This window comes from Photinus pyralis, unplaced genomic scaffold, assembly GCF_008802855.1.
Source record: "Photinus pyralis isolate 1611_PpyrPB1 unplaced genomic scaffold, Ppyr1.3 Ppyr1.4_LG5, whole genome shotgun sequence".
Classification (NCBI taxonomy): Eukaryota; Metazoa; Arthropoda; class Insecta; order Coleoptera; family Lampyridae; genus Photinus; species Photinus pyralis.
The window spans coordinates 12,316,039-12,334,959 of NW_022170596.1; the positions used below are offsets into that span (position 1 = coordinate 12,316,039).

General features: G+C 37.3%; 1 protein-coding gene across 1 annotated transcript in view; it reads right to left on the minus strand.

Moving 5' to 3' along the window:
• The window catches only part of LOC116171686 (rab3 GTPase-activating protein catalytic subunit), a 52,759-nt gene extending 44,334 nt beyond the window's left edge, over positions 1-8,425 (minus strand). The window contains exon 1 of the mRNA XM_031488653.1: positions 8,266-8,425. The gene's annotated coding sequence lies outside the window, so the exon portion shown is untranslated. The remainder of the gene's footprint in view (positions 1-8,265) is intronic.
• Between the last annotated feature and the right edge of the window lie 10,496 nt (positions 8,426-18,921).

An 18,921-nucleotide genomic window follows, 5' to 3' on the forward strand; every position in this document is an offset into this window, starting at 1 on the left:
CTTTCGTGGTAAAATTCATTTAAGCATGATCGCACTGATCAAATGATGTAACCAAAACGAAAATGTTCGCCCGCGTATTAAGAAGGAAACCCATTCGCACTATATTCACGGATGAAAATACATCAGGTAGTATATTCCGCTACACAACCAAGTTCCCTTTTTGTATAAATACATTTACTTGTAATGGCAACTCGCAAAGTATTTACAGTCACATAACAATAATTTCGTTTAACTGGCGACACAGTTCTCCCCTGAAATTCGGCAATAAACTTCAACTTTTGCAATAAGAATCACGAATGATTACGCGGTTTTTACCTTGAAACATATAAACGAAAATAAATATTACGCGATCTAAAACGGCGCAGTTGATTTACATAGGTTCACATTGAAAGTTCAGCGAATAATCTCTTTCTCCCACGCAATTTTTCCTCAATAATCGCCGAATCCAGAACCCGAAACAGATATCCAACGAAAACCAAGCTATAGCAGTATAGCAGATTATTTATCCCTCATGCTCCGTAAGAACGATCTTTAGAACCGTCAACACTGTGGAGTTTTGAGTCTTATCTGATTCCACACTCGTTTCTTGTCTGAAAGCACTTCATTCTATTGCATTTTAATTCTGTTCTTTTTCGCTATGAAGCGGTACACGTATAAAATTTCCTATACTTACCTCTGGGGGTAATTTTTATTTTTTGAATATTTCTCATACTAACACCTCATAGTAAAGGTTTGGGGATAGAACATAAACAATTGGCGTCAAAATCGAGAGTGATTTAATCAATGATAAAAATATTACAAACAGGTCACTGTAATATATAGATCTGCTATCTCAATTTAAATGAATAAAACTGGGATCAACACGTAGACAGAGAATATTAATACCAAAACAGGCTTCGGCAGAAAACAACGGAGCTATAACCGTTAAGCGAATATCAAGGAAATGTAATAATTACAGTTCGATTGCATCGAAAACCAGTATGTAATCAAACGTTAATTAAGGGGTCGACGAAACAGAAAAATTACCTTTGAATTCTGGTCGCAGCGGCCGTCAGAATTCAGAAGGGCGCGCTCTGCTGGAAATCTGTAACAGACAATAACACAACAAACAACTAAAGGGGTAGTGAATCGCGCTGCGCATAAAATATTGCGAAATAGCAATGCGAACTTCTGACACGGTGGCACAATTTACATTGACCACGGATTGTCCTTACAATCGCTGGATATAAAAGCATAAACTTGACGTTAAATTCAAGAATACTCTACGATGCACAAACAAAATGTTTGGTTTCACTAAAATGTCGGGGAAATCTACCGGTAATGTAGAAACTCATCTATCAATTGACACGCGAAAACCAATCCTTAATAAGGTGGCGGGTCCAAATAAAAATCACTTTTATCCACCTACGGCGTCGATAATTTCCAGGTAGATAAGAAAAATCTATGAGAATAAGTTTGCGAAGATAAAAGCCTAAAAATCATACGTAATGTGAAAAATGCTGCATAATACTTTAACATACCTCGTATTGTTTACATGCAAATACATATCTGTAAAAACGATTCAATGGAGCGCACCGCAGACATCAAGAGAAAGAGAAACCCCTTCGAAGATAAGTATGGTAAAGCCATAACACTAATCCCAGAAAAGTAAGGGCGTACCAAAGAACATTTGCATCTAATCAATGTGACGGCAGAAACTTCATTGAAGAGGAAGAAACACAGCGAATGCGTAATACCAAATTGAAAGTAGAAGGGATAGCATTAGGTGCAGAAAGGTACAAAGCGGGCATTCTAGCAACAAAACAAAGAACTAAGTAAAAGAAACCTCTAACGGCAATACAACAAACAAGTGGAAAACCGCAACCGTCGTGGCGATACCAAAACCTGGCAAGCCAAACATTAACCCAGAAAACTACAGGCCAATTTCCCTCACATGCTGCATGGGTAAACTCTTTGAAAAAATGATTAACAAACGTCTAATATGGTATTTGGAAACGAATAACATAATCACTACACACCAAAGCGGTTTTAGGAAAAATCGCTCAACGATAGATCCTATTGTTAAGCTGGACACAGAGGTGCGTACCGGTTTCCTAAATAAACAACACACTGTAGCAGTAGTCTTCGACCTCGAGAAAGCATACGACCTGGTTTGGAGAAGAAGAGTAATGGAAATAGCAAAAAAGATAGGCTTAGAAGGCAACATCTTGGATTTTATTAGCCAATTTATGCAAGAACGATATTTCACTGTAAAAATAGGTAACAGCTTATCAAAACAGTTCACCCAGGAAAATGGTGTTCCGCAAGGGTCTGTACTGAGTGTAACACTCTTTCTCTTAGCAATAAATGACGTCGTAGAATCTGTAAACAGCCCAGTATAAATTCAACTATATGCAGACGACATTATAATATATTGCAAAGGAAGAAAGCTCGTAGACATAACATCACAGCTGCAAAACACAATAACTAACTTAACACAATGGACAGAGAACTCGGGCTTTAAATTCTCACCTCAAAAAACAAAAGCAATTTGCTTCACTAGACGAAAAATGAACTTCACACCTCCTCTTTTAATTTTAAACGGACAACCTATTGGTTATCAAAATTGTATAAAATATTTGGGGATGATCTTCGACTCTCAACTCTCTTGGATACCACACCTAAACCAACTCAAAAAGGACTGCAAACAACGACTCAATCTACTCAAATCACACCACCCACGAATCATACCACTCAACATAAGGGCACAAAAAATTCTTTCCTCCCTAAACAAACCTTTACCTATCCCAACCTATAAGTATCCCTCCGTCACTCCTTTCTGGTTAACTAAATGCCCTAGTACCCACCTCGATCTATCAGTCTATATAAAAACAGAAACCAACCCAAAATTTTATACCAACAAACTAAATGAAATAATTAATGACAAGTTTCTAAACCACGAACTCATATACACGGAAGGTTCGGTCAAAAATCACAAAACTGGATGTGCTTTCATACACAAAGACTATAATGAAATGTACCGCCTAGCGGAAGACACTTCAAATTACACAGCCGAAGCGGTAGCTATAATAAAAGCCCTAAAATACATAAAACAAAGTGAAAATAAACAGTATGTGATTCTCTCCGACTCGACAAGTGTACTGAAGTCCATAAAAAACTTTTTATCGCCAAACCCCCTAATTAAACAAATCTCCGACTTAAATGAGGATGTACACAACAACGGCAAGACTGTGGACTACATCTGGATCCCATCACACATAGGTATCGCAGGAAACGAAGCCGCAGATAAGTTAACCAAAGAAGCAACTGGAAAACCAAATATCGACGAAAAAGTGCTCACAACCTACGACCTCAAAAAAAGTATCCACAAAAATGGGAAATCCAATGGAAAGCTATCGACCCACTGACGAACAAACTACGATCAATTAGAGACACTACATTCTTCGATGGCGGTTACAATAAATTGACACGAAGAAAAGACCAGGTGGACATCACAAGGCTGAGAATTGGACATACCCGAGTTACCCACGGCCACCTAATGAGGAAAGAGCCACCAAAAATGTGTGAACAATGCCAAGCCCCCATATCAATAATTCACCTAATAACCGAGTGCAATGCTTTTGAAAACGAACGAAGGAATTGTAACATTACGAACGATCAGACGACCAACCTAACAACAAATACCAATATAGCAAACATAATTAGATTTATCAAACTAACGAAACTAGAAATATGACATACTGTGTCAACATGTATCACACGGCGCTAATGACCACGTAGTTGAAGCGTCTTAATTTCAAATAAAAAAAATAAAAAAAAAAGAATATACTAAGATAATAACAAATTTACTACAGGAACAATTTCAACAATCAGCAATCTAAACTAGTGGATTACAGCGTAAATACCTAGATGGTGTAAGTATATTGAGTACCTATACATTAAATCAAGAATCAAAAGTTACATAAATTAAGAAAAAAATGTTCCTGCAGGAAAGAAATGCGTTACAAACTATAGCAAACGAGCTCCTAGGTGTGGCTATAGCTTGGCATTGCGTATTATACCTATGAGTATGCTCATTTTGAATTTTGTGCAATTGGGTTTATAACTAATGGCTATACCTATGACTAATGGTATGCTCATTTTGAATGTTGTGCAATTGGGTTTATAACTAATGGCGATAGAAGTTTGATAAAGAATCCACCTGCAAAATATAATCGTAATCGGTCCATTCGTTTTCTAGATATCGTGCTAACGGACAGACATCGAAAAATTAATTACCTACTCGATAAGAGCTCCTTAATAATGGATAGTCTTATATGTCTTTCGCAACTGTTGGAAAGACATATTATAATAATACTATCCATCCAATATATATAATAATATCCATCTAATTGTCAAATTGATTTTTGTTTTTTATATTCATCAATTTGAAAAAACGCCACTTATTACCAAAGATATTTTTACGCATTTTGAAAACCAGTAGCGAAAAAACTTTTAACAATACTAACCGTTTCAACATTTTCGAGGTGTCATCAAGGCGGGGATGAATATCCCAGGGGCGCAACTCTTTCGGAAGCTTACGGGGGCCATTATTCCGGGGGCAAATCCTCCTAGGGGCGAATCCTCCTGAGGGCAAGTATTCTGGGGCAAATTTTCGGATGCGACCAGTACAAACATTCAGCCGCATACCCATAAAAAGTTCACAAAAAAAATCCTCCAAAAACTTCAGTTTTATCAAATCAAAGTATGTGCTTGTTCACTCCAAAAAGTCACGGTAAGTACACAATAATTAATCATGGCATTTGCGTGTAAATGAATATAAATATAATTAAAGTCATTAGCGTAACAATTCGTATAAAAATAATAATGGACCATACAATGGTCAATCAAATATCATGCTGATTGTAATAATTGAAGTTATAAAATTTTAACTGCATTACCGAACAGAATTAGACGATATAAAAAAATTATAAACAGTTCTATTATGTCGAAAGAAGAACCGACAAGCAGTTACCTGCTTTTTTCAAACGGAAATTCCAGCTGCCTCATTAAATGACAAGTAAATCAATCGGTTAATTGGAAATAGCGTACACTGCAATATGTGCAAGCAATTACTCAAACGGTATCATAACACCGTAACTGAACTGTTGCCTTTTTTGCCAAATAACGAGCCATTCAAATTTGTACAGTAGCTAAACGGCATCGTGAGACGAAGTGTCTATTGTCAGTAAACGACAACAATTCAGTTAAATTAATTGCAAATGAGGTGCTCTTTGATATGATCACCGGCTCAAAAGGAGGAGGAGGAAATTTCATTCTTAACGTATGAATGATTGACGTTCCGCTCAGTTAAATTTCTGTGATGGTGAATGATGCATCTACAATGAGGATAATTATCCATCAAAAAGTAAGTAAACCACAAAATTTAAGATGTAGGGTAGATGCCACCTCCTAATTAACATTCTGTATATAGTTAATCTACATAATTAAGATTCTTTGGATAGTGCACGCGAAGCATTTTAATCGCATTTGATTATTAAAAAAGCCCAGTTTAAAATTTCAAAATATCAACAAAATCGTTTAATGCCAATTCAATCGACAGGAAATTTGTGTATGTAACACCTACCTAACGGAAACCTTGGTGTATTTGTAAGTATGTAATTTGGAGCACTTTTCTATGAGAAGAAATCATGCTCCGGAAATTACGAAGAATTTCAATCACCGTATAAGTACATTTTCGCGGGGAGGGTACAATTCTAAAACAATTAACTTACTTTAAAGATCACGGTTTCACTATCGCCAAAAAATGAATTAAAAATTATTCGAAACCGAAGTATTTCATCCAAAGAAAGTGGACCAAATTTTGTAGCAATTTGAAATTGAAATGAATTTTTTTGGTTAATCAGTGAAAGCAAAGTTCACGAAAATTAACAAATAACATCAGACATTGTGTGACACGTGGAAATATCAGAAGGGTGTAACAATCGTATGTGTGATTCAATAAATATGTTTATCCGCTTAAAATTCATTGCATGTTTAACATACAAAATCCCTTTGTTGGCATTCAAGCAAGAAATGTGAATATTGAATTGAAAATAAATGTCAGTTATAAACAGTACATATGAAGAATTAACATTTTAGGGAGGGGATGATGTACATCTTCAGCGCAACCTTTGAAAGTTGTGGGTTAACGCATTTCTCAATTAAAAGTATCCACGGAAATCTTCAGCGCCGTGTATTTCAAATCTATACATTGAAGGAAATCTCATATAAAAGTGTGCGGGTATAATTTCAGCACCAAAGCCCTGCATTTACGACAATGCAATTAACAAAAATGATTAAGCATATTTACGTGTTTACTTAATTTCGTCGAAATGTCAAGTTGTTACCTACTTCATGTTTCGTAATTCATGATTATTTTTAAGTTGGTAAGAAACTAAGAATGCAGAACTTGAGCAGTCTTTCTGAAGTGGCAACTTAACTTTTGTAAAGGTTACGTTATCTTCGTGTACGAAAACCACGTGTTTATTAACAGATAATGTAATAATAGGCATGGTAGACACTGAATTTTTAGTGTAGCTTCGACTTTTCCAGCGCATATAGTGCTGTAGTGCAATTTGACTTCGACCGCCTTTTACATTGGAATAAGGAAGGGTTGCTTATCGCATCTCCCAGGGATTAGATTTTTCTCAAGATAGGTAAGCCGCGTTTGCATGTGCTGCCTTTTACAGCAGAGTATGGAATGGTAATGAGAAAGTCCGGCGTCTTCCTATGGATCATCTTAACCACACTTCGGTACAACTGTTCTCTATTTGCATCAGATTTTGAAAAATGAAATTCTTATTGACCACAATTTTTCATCTCCCCACAACGCCGTTGTGATTTTAGATCCGTACATTTTCTAACTTTGATAACATATTTTCAAAAATAATTTTGATCACGATGGGATGGGACCCTCATCATCTAAACGCATAATCTCGGTAATACCGCAAGTCATTGCACTTCAGCAGACGTCTCCTCTGAAGGCGAAAACATTTTTTTGAAAATATAGCGAGCATCTACAACGTCTCTACCGTCATGTTCATGCAAACAATATTTTTTCGAAATGATTATATTTGAAAATCAGACTTTAAATGTCATTATTAATGTTAGGAAGAGGATATTTTTAATACTTCACAACAGTAACAATTTGTGTTTCGACACCAAATCTTCAATACTAAATTAATTTTATTATTTATCTGATTGATTGATTTGTATTCAAACCTGATCAAATCGCAAAACAGCAAGTCTCTTATTTTCGTATTGTTAAATTGAAAGTCCTATCATAGCAATAGTTCATCTCTGGTTAAATATTCGTTTCGAGAGAAAAATACAATACTGTACCTCTGCAGAATGGTGCCAGATCTACATAAGCTGATTCTACGACGATATATCAAATCAGGAAGAGAATTTATATCACTAAAGTTCAACTAATAAACCGTCACTATTATTATCTCACATCCACAGAATTTTAAGGCTGAACAAATTTCATGCCCAATGAGTATACGAGAATCTTCCTAAAATTAAAGTTCTGCCATGCTATACCCTTAAATAATCAAAATCAAACAGGAATGGGAAAAATTCAAATCTGAAAGTAACCAATTTCAACTTAAGTTTTTAAAAATTCAAAAACCTTTAAATTTTACGTATTTAAGAAATTGTCGAGCATTTACTATATGTGCATATACCCACCCCTTAAACTTCACTGCAAAATTCCTTCTAAACCCTTTTAAATGGGCCCGTACATAAACTATAAGTACAATTTGACAAGATGAACGGTGCAGAAGGTTTTCTGTTTTTGACAAGAAAAACGCCCTTAAAGGCACGGTAATGAGTTGAACATACAAATACAAAAACTAATTTCACTTTGTTTCTGCCCGACGGCGACGCGAAATCTCGGGCGCATTTACTTTGTCGATAAAACAAAAACGACCCTTAACTTTCTCGAGAGTCAAAACTGCCTGCTCCACCAATCGCAATCTATTATTCTTATCTGCAAAAATTGCCGGCCATGAAAACCGAAACGGAACCAACACAAAATTGACAACTCGCGTCTGTTCTTATCGCGGCAATTTACAATCTTATCCTAACGCATGCCATCTAAACCCGTCGCCATTAAACAACTTTCGATACTTTATGCTTACACAAGAACAGTTAAGAACAGTTAAGAATGTCAAAAACAATTAACCGGGCTATTTTTCTCTCTTAGATTTAAGTGGTACATACCTTTGCTTTATTATTGAATGATATCAGACGATCGGACGAATAGTACCCAGTATTAATATAATGTATGAAATAAGCCTGTCCAAATGATTCAGTAAACTACATAATGTCCAAAATCGATGGACATACGTTTAATGTGGTAGATGATAGTCCATAACGTACACAAACGCCACAACTACCAGATCCATAATCGATACTACGTCGTAAAAGTGCCATTAAAAAATTGAATAACATATTTCGACACCAACTGTTCGTAAAATTCATCCAACCATGAAACAGCGCACTAATAAAACGCCTCTAAGACTGTTGTTCAAAGTTGTTTTTCTCCGTATATGTAAATTTACTGATTACAGGAAAGTTCCTATGGCAAATGCCCAGAAATCTCTCAGAATGTGACTAAATTCGAAATCGATTTTTTTACCAAGTAAATGTAAAGTGTTCCATCTCTACTATTTGAACCTTAAGACTCCAAAGCCTACAAAAGATCATACGGGCCCTAAGAACATCAAAGAAACCAAATAACTCAAAGAATTCAAAAAATCTGAAAATCAAGGACCAAAAGGATCACAACTATTCCAATACTCCAAATGATCCAAATACGATTCCATGTGCTGCAGATATTGCAAGAACTACAAGCACTCCAAAAGAACGCGAGCACACCATGTACATTGAGACCCGAATAACACGAAGCCAAACCAAGGATTCGACAGACCCAACAAAAACTAAGTAATCAAAGTGGCTATGAAAGGCATTTTCGAACAACTTTGCTAATGCACTATGAAACTATGAAAGGCATTTTCGAACAACTTTGCTAATGCACTATTTTCCCCAGAGACAGTTAATGGATTAAAGGTTAAATATATATCAGAACATCACCACATATATTTGGATCTTGCCCAAAAAAATGCGCACCTTCTCGCGTTTCTATGGCACTAATACATTTTTCTCCTCCTTTGGACGTCATCCTGACCGTGTCCATTTCTTTCATAGCATTTTTTTCTTTTGTTCTTCCCACATTCCTTTTGTGTTCATTCTCGTCGCGACCATTCTTGTACTATTCACTTTTTCTTTCACTCCTTTCCTAGAATCTTACCGCTTTGCGTTCCAACTCTACCCCCCCCCCCCCCCTGTTCTACCTTTGTTGGGCCATTACCGCTGCGTCGTTCGCGTAACGGCAGGGACCATATCTTCCTTCTTCCATCATAAACGATCCCGGCGGTTAAATAAGGTTGGACTAAAAAAGGGCTATACCCATGACTTAAGTTCCTTTGTCCATAAACACTTTAGACTCCTTTCCCTTCTACTCTTAGCCCCTCCAAATCTTGTCTTTTACATACGCCTTTGATTCACTCCATTTAGCTTTAGTCTTATCTGCCATCATTTTCCAGTACTTTTTCCCTTTCCACTCTGTCAAACGCCGACCTCTTTAAGTCCATGAAAAACGCAAACCACCTTGGCATCCTTTTTTTCTAATTTCCTTTTCCACGCAATCGGTGTAGTACATATAACACCGCAGACCGTTCGCCTCTATTTAACTGAATGCCCATTTGTGTTTCTTTCACAACAATTCCTTATTCTCTTCTATTTCTCTATCTTAAATCTTTTATTCCTACACCATTGCCTAGACTCTTAATTACCCATTCGTCATTCTCGGTATAATTTTCGCCCATTTTCCATTTTTATTCATACTGTCCGCTATACAGTACATTACATCATTCATTTGAGTCCGGAAAGTGATCTATTACATCACAAGGCCGGAAAGTGTTGCGTAGCAACTGATAATTTTCTGTCAAGAAGAAACGTCAAATTTATTTAAGACGATAGCTATTTACATTATCATCCGAAAGCTTAGGACTATTAATTATACAATTAGAATTCTCAATAATTTTAATAGAGGACACACCCCCATCGCTGGGGACTGTGGTGGTGGAAACCTCTTGCCACCTTCTCAACCATATTCTTGAGGCGAAAATTGCACTAATTTCTGTACAAGTTCAAAAAATTCACTCCATCGCACTTATTAATGACTGGAAATACGTCTACCGTGAGTTTTTGTGTCCTGATGAATCCGAAATTAAAAAGTTGTACAATTAGGTGTCATCTAACCTTTACTAAAAGGTAATCTTTTGTAGGCGCTGTCAACTTGACATATTTGCAAATGTTCGCGTTTTCATTTATAATGGTTTTGCACATTGAATATTTGGACCACAATGTAGAACTAGAGAACTTTTTGGCCTAGAAGGTATTCTATTAGTTTAAAGAAGGCTTGTTAGCGCTAATTATTTTCTTACCGCATCCAAAAAGTTAGAAAGCATGATGTTTTCGTTCACATTATTATCCTCCTGTACCTTTTTTCGCCAAGCACAAACTATATAACTGATACTGATTTCTGGGGATGAGATTTTCTACAGCTTCTTCACTTTTTGAACAAATCACCCTTACAAATTCACCACCACAAGAACATGCCGCGTCAATTTTTTTTACAAATAAATGAACAAGGCAAAACAATTCGTGCGTAACTATGCAACGGTACCGGATTCAAAGGTGATGCGACTAAAGATGGCATGTGTTATGTAAAAGAATCAAAAGAAATCTCAAAATTGAGACACGGCCGTGAAGTGATTATTAAAGCACTCGTTTAGAAATTCCGAACTCGGCTCCTTCGTCGCCTCGTCCGTAAACATCTAAACTCGTACTTTAATAAGCCACTTCCCGGCCTTATAACGTAAATAACTATATTACTGGCGAGGAAACTATTGAAGTACGAGGCCCCATTGGGCGGCAGAGATACTTTAATTTCCGAGTCAAGGTCAATGTCATTTTTATAAAAACGGCACAGCTATCAGAATTTCCGGTTACGATTGCACCGACATTGGGCGTTCTTAAATTACCAGCAAAAAAAACCGCCCGCTCAACATTGAAATTAGGATTAAAAGATGAAAAGCGCAGCGATCTTTGACAGCAGCTCGTAAATCAGATTTATCAGTAGGAGAGGGAATTACAATCCTGGTCTAACTACCCGTTACAAGTGCGTCGAAGCCGAGCTATGTGCTATAGTTTTGGAATGGAGAATGTATCTTGGCATAAAAGTAAATTGCAGAACTTTTATTAAAGATTACAAACCTGATGACAATAACATTTTAATACATTTTCAGTGAGTAAAGTGCAATTTGCAGATTAAACTACATTTAAAAACGATGGACAATCAGTTCTGCAATAAACGCAATTACAGATAATACCATACCAAATAAGTATACAATAAAAATTCCATTCAAGTGCTCTAAAGATAGCGCCACCGCGTCTTTTTCTTGCGATAATTCCCTTCTTTTGCAGTCTTCGTAAAATTTCTGATCGCTGTCTAATTTACCGTACAACCCGCTTTGGGTCAATCTCTCGATGATTATGTTTAAACTATCGATAATGAAACCACTTTTTCCAGCTGCAAACGTGTGCGTCACGGGAGGTAGAACGTGATTATCAATAAAGTATGTTGGAGTGCCCATTCGTAAACTCAGTGTCAGATTGTGTAGTGTTTTCGATGGGAGGGCGATCGAGAAAATGGGACGTACAGACCAAGTCTCCAGCAACACACGAGGATCGCGAGTTTTGTTGAATCGGCATGACAACTGTATCTTGGCGTATATTTCTTCAAGTTCTGGCAACCTGGATCCATACATCAAGAAAGCGGCACTATCACACAAACAAATTGGAATATCCGCCTCTAGCAGTTCCTTTAAATTGCGAATCGGTTGCCTTGTTGGAGGTGAAGTCATCAGGCGCATTAGGTTTGAGATGTACGCTGTTTGTATGTGCACACTGTATATAATGTAGCACAGAATTACGAATCTTAATTTTGAAGATTGGGTAATGCGACTGGTGCTTCCAAATAGCGTGATCCCAAAAGTCTTCAGAACAATTTCACCCACGCTTGTTTTGAATTTGTCCAAAACATACCAAGCTAAGGAAAATAATGCAAAAACCACCCAAACTAATATCCAAACTTCCAATTCAAAATTAACTGCCAAAATTTCCAATGCCGAAATGGCATTTGTTGGTGGAACTATCCACACCATTGCGTCATGCGCATATATGTGAGTCACACGATAACTTCCTGACCTAGAGCCTACTTGTCCACCATCTACTCTAATAATTTCGTGATTCTTTTGAACTTCGTGTAAAGACATATTCAACATTTCAACCGCGATAATGATTGTAAAAGTCCTGCGATTAAATTTCTCCAAATACTTCGTAAAGGCATCAGAAGAGAATGCTATGTAACATCCGTGGTAATTTGTGATACGACGTGGAAAGGTGTCGGCAATCGGTTGATCGCAGCTTTGAAGAAGCATTCTGTTCGGGACTTTGCCGCAATAGTTCTGAACATCATACGGATTAGCTGTAAATAACAGCGATCTTGCATCTTCATCCTTGTTGATCACCAAAACCTTCACATATGTAAAGCCGTGATTCCATAGTACACTGAAAATCATTTCCACTCGCCATACCTGATCGGTAACAACAAGTGATCTTGCAATGACATGATCATACATTTTCCATGTGCCTGTATATTGCAGATAAAAAATAAATTTTTTAAGAAAATTCAAATTTCTGACTTCAAATATGAAACTATTCGAAATCTTCCTCTTTAAGGAACGTATAGGACGACTAGTGTTAATAACAATCCTTGGATTTCTTAAATTGAACGGTAACAGATCACTACTTCCATTGAATACATAGTAAAGTGTTTCGGCTCCAAAAATCGATGTGATCACTTTTTCTGTACATACCTTCGAGGACGTCTGATTATTTTTGAGCGAAATACTAATTGTGGTACTTAAGAAAGATAGAAAAATGACACACGGCGCAAACACTTTCATTGTCGTGTTACTTCTATTACAACACTTAAACTGAATCGTTAGGTGCTGAGCGACATACATACTTATTTGTTGAGTAAGTAAACATGTACGCTAATGTATTTTGTGTGTACATTGGAAGAACTTTACGGCGTAATCACTACCTTTTAGTATAACACATTTGTTCAGTAAAGTGCTTTTTTATGAAGTTAATGGACATTGCATTAGTAATGCGATCGATAAAAAAGTAGAAGGTCTCCATTCCAACAATCGTACTTTTATTCAATAACGTTTGGAGTTTTTAGAGTTCTTTCATTATTAAAACAATTAATTAGGTACACACTTCCTGCACCAAATTCGCGAAATTATGAAACCTCAATAAAAAGCTAATGTAGTTCGCTGCAAATTGATAGCAAGTAAGTCCTTGATAGGTATTGTTAGGCATACAAAGTCATGCGGACGTTTTATTTGGCTTCAGCACCTAGGGTAATAATTGGCCACCCTGTACCTATGTTTGAATTTCAATTTTTATTCTGACGTTATATGTGGTTATAAAATGGGTAGTACCTAATAAAGCGTGGTTTACACGCTACGATATATTGTCACAATTTATCGAAAGGATCGAATTGTGACAATTTATCGTCGCGTGTCTATAGCGATTGATTGGAATTTGATTTCTGCAAATCGTAGCGATAAGTTGGAACCTCTAAACAATAACCTCCCTTATTCTCTACGATTTGTGACTCAGTTTCAGTTTTGAAAACATTTACACGATGCCAGTTAGTGTAACACGAAATATATGAAACGCTACACGAATATTAAAAGGTCCGATATCTCGAAAACCAGTGAACGGATTACGAAGAAATTTTGCAGGTGGATTCTTTATCAAATTTGTAGATCGGAATTCGTGAACTGGCAATGCAGAACCAAAAAAAACCTTTTGACATCTCCGTTAGATATGAACCGAATTTCATAAAATTCAAAATGGACATAGCTCCAGCCGTATAATACGCGATAGCAAAAGTTGACTCTAATCGATTCAAAATTCCCATGTTTGCATCCTCGACCATTTTTGAATCGAATTGTAAACGGTTTTATTTACGAAGGTAATTAAATGAAACTTTGTATGTATACACTACGAATAGAAGTAAAACTATTACGACATCGTCAAAATATTATTTTGCGCATGAGCAATGCTAACTTTCTTATTTACAATAGTTATTTATACAGTGATATTCATGTAGAAGTAGACAGGGATTTCCTATGTCTACTTTTACATGATAAAGTCTCCTGAAAGACGCCTAATTTCATGCAACCAAAATAACTTCTTGAAACAAATAAAGATCTGGCTGTCATATTAATTATTAATTTGAATATTGTTGCTTTAGCTTCACAGAAAATAAATCTCTTAAGCTTCTTTAACTGGTATCGGCACTATACCAATTGGAAGTATCAACTTTTTCTTTAGTTGAATACATCGCACACCAACCGAAATTAAAATAGGGAAGTCAAAGCATAATTAATTAGACAGGCAGATCCTCATTTGTTGTAGGTAGTTACTTTGGTTGCATAAAATTAGGCGTCTTTCAGGAGGTTTTTTTATCATGTAAAAGTCACCTATAACCCGCAAAAATACGGTGAGTCGGTGTTCAACGACTGAACAGTCAACACCTTTTGTATTCAGATGTAGGTAGTTATAAATTCAGTTCATTTCCTTCATTTGTTATACGGTTGAGACGCCGCAACGATCTAAATTTTCGCGAATCAAGATAGTGGGATTGTGGACCCCACTACTTTAGGATGGTAATTACCACACAATCGATGCATTTAAGACTTGTTCGTAAGGCGCTTCCTATTCAATATTGACCACGAAAACAACTTTTATTATCCTTTATCATTTTTACCCAAAATCGTCCTGAAACCATCATTTTCATGCCTACTTTCTGTCAACAAATTTGAGTTTCCATGACAGAGGCAGTTTCCTGCCGCTTGTCACTTTACCGGCCGCATCTGGGATACTTCCAAATGTCTATAATGACTCTTGTCATCACTAACAGATTGACATCAATCAAAAGTTCTATATAAAAATTGAAATTTTATATTAAAATACGATTTCGGGTAAAATTTAATACAAAACTCGGAAATTAAAGTACTCGACCCCAAAGGGGCCCTGTACTTCGATATTTCCTCGCCAGTAATGCGTCATTTTTCTGACTTTTATATAAATAACTATTATTTCATACTGTCCGCTATACAGTAGGTACATATTACATCATTCATTTGAGTCCGGAAAGTGATCTATTACATCACAAGGCCGGAAAGTGTTGCGTAGCAACTGATACCCCCACCCCTACGCTCGAAGAGAATTTAATAATCATTGTCCAAGAATTGTCATAAGAGTTTTGAGGGAGAAACATTTTGAGGGGGAAAGTTATAGCACACATCACTTCCATTTCCAGAAACCACCCCCGAATCTACATCCTTTGCAGTACTTATTAGGAGTACAAGATCTGATAATCTTTTTCCAGGAGCGAGCCCTATGGGCTAAACGTTGGGGAGGGAGGGGGGAGGGAGAGTGTTCCGTACCCTTCACACCACTGGGATCTGCGTTCTCTGCACTATACTTATTAATATCTTATAATCCTTTTACGAAAACTGTCATGATTGAGGCAAAATCGTGGTGTAACTGAAAGTGATACCGGAGAATCTGGGGACAATACTCCCCAGCAGACGGCACTTCTACTGCCATTTCCATAAAACCACCATGAAAGTTGCGAGGGTTACACGGAGACATCAAGTCTTTTTTGCGGGAAGTATTACTAAAAGATATTCCGTACAGACAGACAGACAGATCGACAGACAGATCGACAGACAGACCGACAGGCAGACAGACAGACAGAAGACAAAAAGACAGACCGACCGACAGGCCGACCGACAGACCGACCGACCGACAGACAGACCGACAGACTGACAGACAGGGCGACAGACGGACCGACAGACGGACCGACAGACAAGCCGATAGACAGACCAACAGACAGACAGACAGACCGACAGACACACTGACATCATCCAGATTTTGTTTGATTCGGTTTCCTGGTGCTTCAAAACCGTAAAAAAAGCGGGTGGTTATTTTTACTCCGTCACTAACGTGCGGGTGGTAAAAAAACCATGTCAATACATCAAACAGATGATAATAGGCAACCAACTTTACACGTACTGCCGAGCGCGTATTTGATTAATTTTGTGCTTATTACAAAACTGAAAGCGTCGATAGGGGGTCTCAAAATTCGAGAAGAGTTTTAAAACGTGTTTCGGGAGATTTAATATAATTCTTGAAGGAGACAGGGTTTTAAAAGCAACACTCATTTGCTACGTGTAATGTTTGTTGCCTATAGGAATGCATTGACATGGTTTAAATTTGAGAAAAATTCCCTTCCCTGTATACGTGACAGCCACGTGGCGTGATCCCTGAGGACCTGAGCCTATCCTAGGAATTTTTCTTTCAGTTTTGAGATCCAGGATTAAAGACCGGGTGACTCAGATAGTCGATGGTCTTTTTATCGGGGCCTCTGGGCTAATCACTGATTCTTTTAAGTATCTAAATCTGAATAGAGTCGAGATTAGGAAGATCATCGAGGTTCTTATGGGATGGTGGATGGTCAACTGTCACAACATTGGGCTTGAAGGGGAGCTCACATGCAGGTTCTACGGCACTGAGACACCTTGATCAGAGACAACAATTTAGAACGCCGGGGGGGGGGGGGGATTGACTGTGTACCAAAGAAACCAAGGAAAGGGGGTCTTACGTTTTCTGTTTGCGTCAGGGGGTATATGAAATAAAGTCCATCACAAGACACTTCTATCATTTCCACAAAACCACCATGAAAGTACTGACGGTAATGCGAGCAAAGGATTGTCGAGTCCTTCTTTGTTGAGGAGTAGGTATTACTATATAGACCTCCTGGATCTATGTTCTCTGCATAATTTATAATTGGGGAAGAAGGTGTGATTATCTTGTAACTGTCATAAGAGTCATGTGGGCTAAACGTTCTATGGGGGACAGTATCACAGCTCATCCATTTCCATTTCCAGAAAACTATGATAAAAGTACTGAGGATTGCAGGAAAAGAGTTGCCGAGACCTCATTGACTGGGAAATCTACCTGGGGGTATTCTAAAACCCCAGGTGTGTACGGTCATTGTAGGAAAAGAGCTTTCCCAAAAATCGCCATGAGAGTGCTATAACGTTTTGCAGGGGAAAGTGATACCGTGGGTTTGGGGGTACGGAATAACCCCCAGCACACGACACTTCTATTCCCACTTCCAGAAAACTACCATATATGATAGTACAAAAGGTTTAGGGAACAGGTTAGCAAGTCTTTCTTTGCAGGGGAGCATTACGTACCCTCCAGACTCCCAGATCTACGAGTACATATTCTCTGCGGCGCTTTTTAGGAGAAGGGGGATCTGATATAGTCCAGGGAATAGAGGGTTTTAACTTGCAAAATGAGAAGTAGTTCCAATTTCTTTTGCATGTCATAGACAGTCATCTGGTGGTTAAGAATCTAAGTTTTCGACCTCCCACCCCTTGTGCTTCCCCCGTACCACCCCCAAAACCCCTGAAATTTGGTTGGTTTCTTAGTTTTTCAATCGTATCTTTTTAATAGTTCACTTTAGAAAAAAATATTGTTATCAGAAATTGTAGACCATAAAATTCTACACAACTTTGATATACACTACTTTTTTTTGAAATGTTTATTAAAAAAGATATAGAGCTTGAGAGTTGGTTATATTTTTAAGAATTCTGAAATTTCTATGTAGGTGTTTTAATTAAATTTCATACTTTTACACTATAATTAAGAGTTTTATGAGATAAAACTTGAATTTATCGTGGTATAAACCCCCCTACCCTGCACCTTCACCAAAGGTGATGCATAATAATTCAACTTTCAACCCTTGCTGGGGATATTTGAATCACTGTGAGATTGTAGCGCTTTCTAATATACTTTTGAAACTAAAAAAATTGTCTCAATTCAGTTCAGTGCCCCTGTGTTCTATTCCTCTTTAAATATCTATTCCTCCCGCGGTTGGGGAGGGGGGGGGGATGAAGGCTTTTAAGGATGAAGCTGAACTGAAGTAAGATAATTTTTTTGTTTCAAACGTATATTAGAAAGCCCTACAATCTCACAGTGATTCAAATATCCCCACTAGCAAGGGTTGAAAGTTGAATTATTATGCATCCCCTTTGGTAAGGGTGCAGCGTAGGGGATTTATACCACGATAAGTTCAAGATATTTTCTCATAAAACTCTTAATTATAGAGATAAAGTATAAAATTTGGTTAAAACATCTACATAGAAATTTCAGACTTCTTAAAAATATAAGCAACTCTGAAGCTCTATACCGTTTTTAATAAACATTTCACAAAAAAGTAGTGTATATGAACGTTGTGTAGAATTTTATAGTCTACAATTTCTGATAACAATATTTTTTTGTAAAATGGATCTATAAAAAGATATGATTGAAAAACTAAAAAACCAACCAAATTTCTTTGGTTTTAAGGGTGGTACGGGGGGAAGCACAGGGGGTGAGAGGTCGAAAACTTGGATTCTTAACCACCAGATATTTTTTCATGACATGCAAAAACAATTGGAACTACTTCTCGTTTTGCAGGAAATGGTCCATTTTGAGTCTCTATTTCCTGGACTAATAATCCTTTCCCAAGAAGTGTCCTGAAAGTATGTTCTGTGGGCGAGAGTGATACAGGGTGGTCTGGAATACCGCCCTTGTGCTACCAACAACACTTCC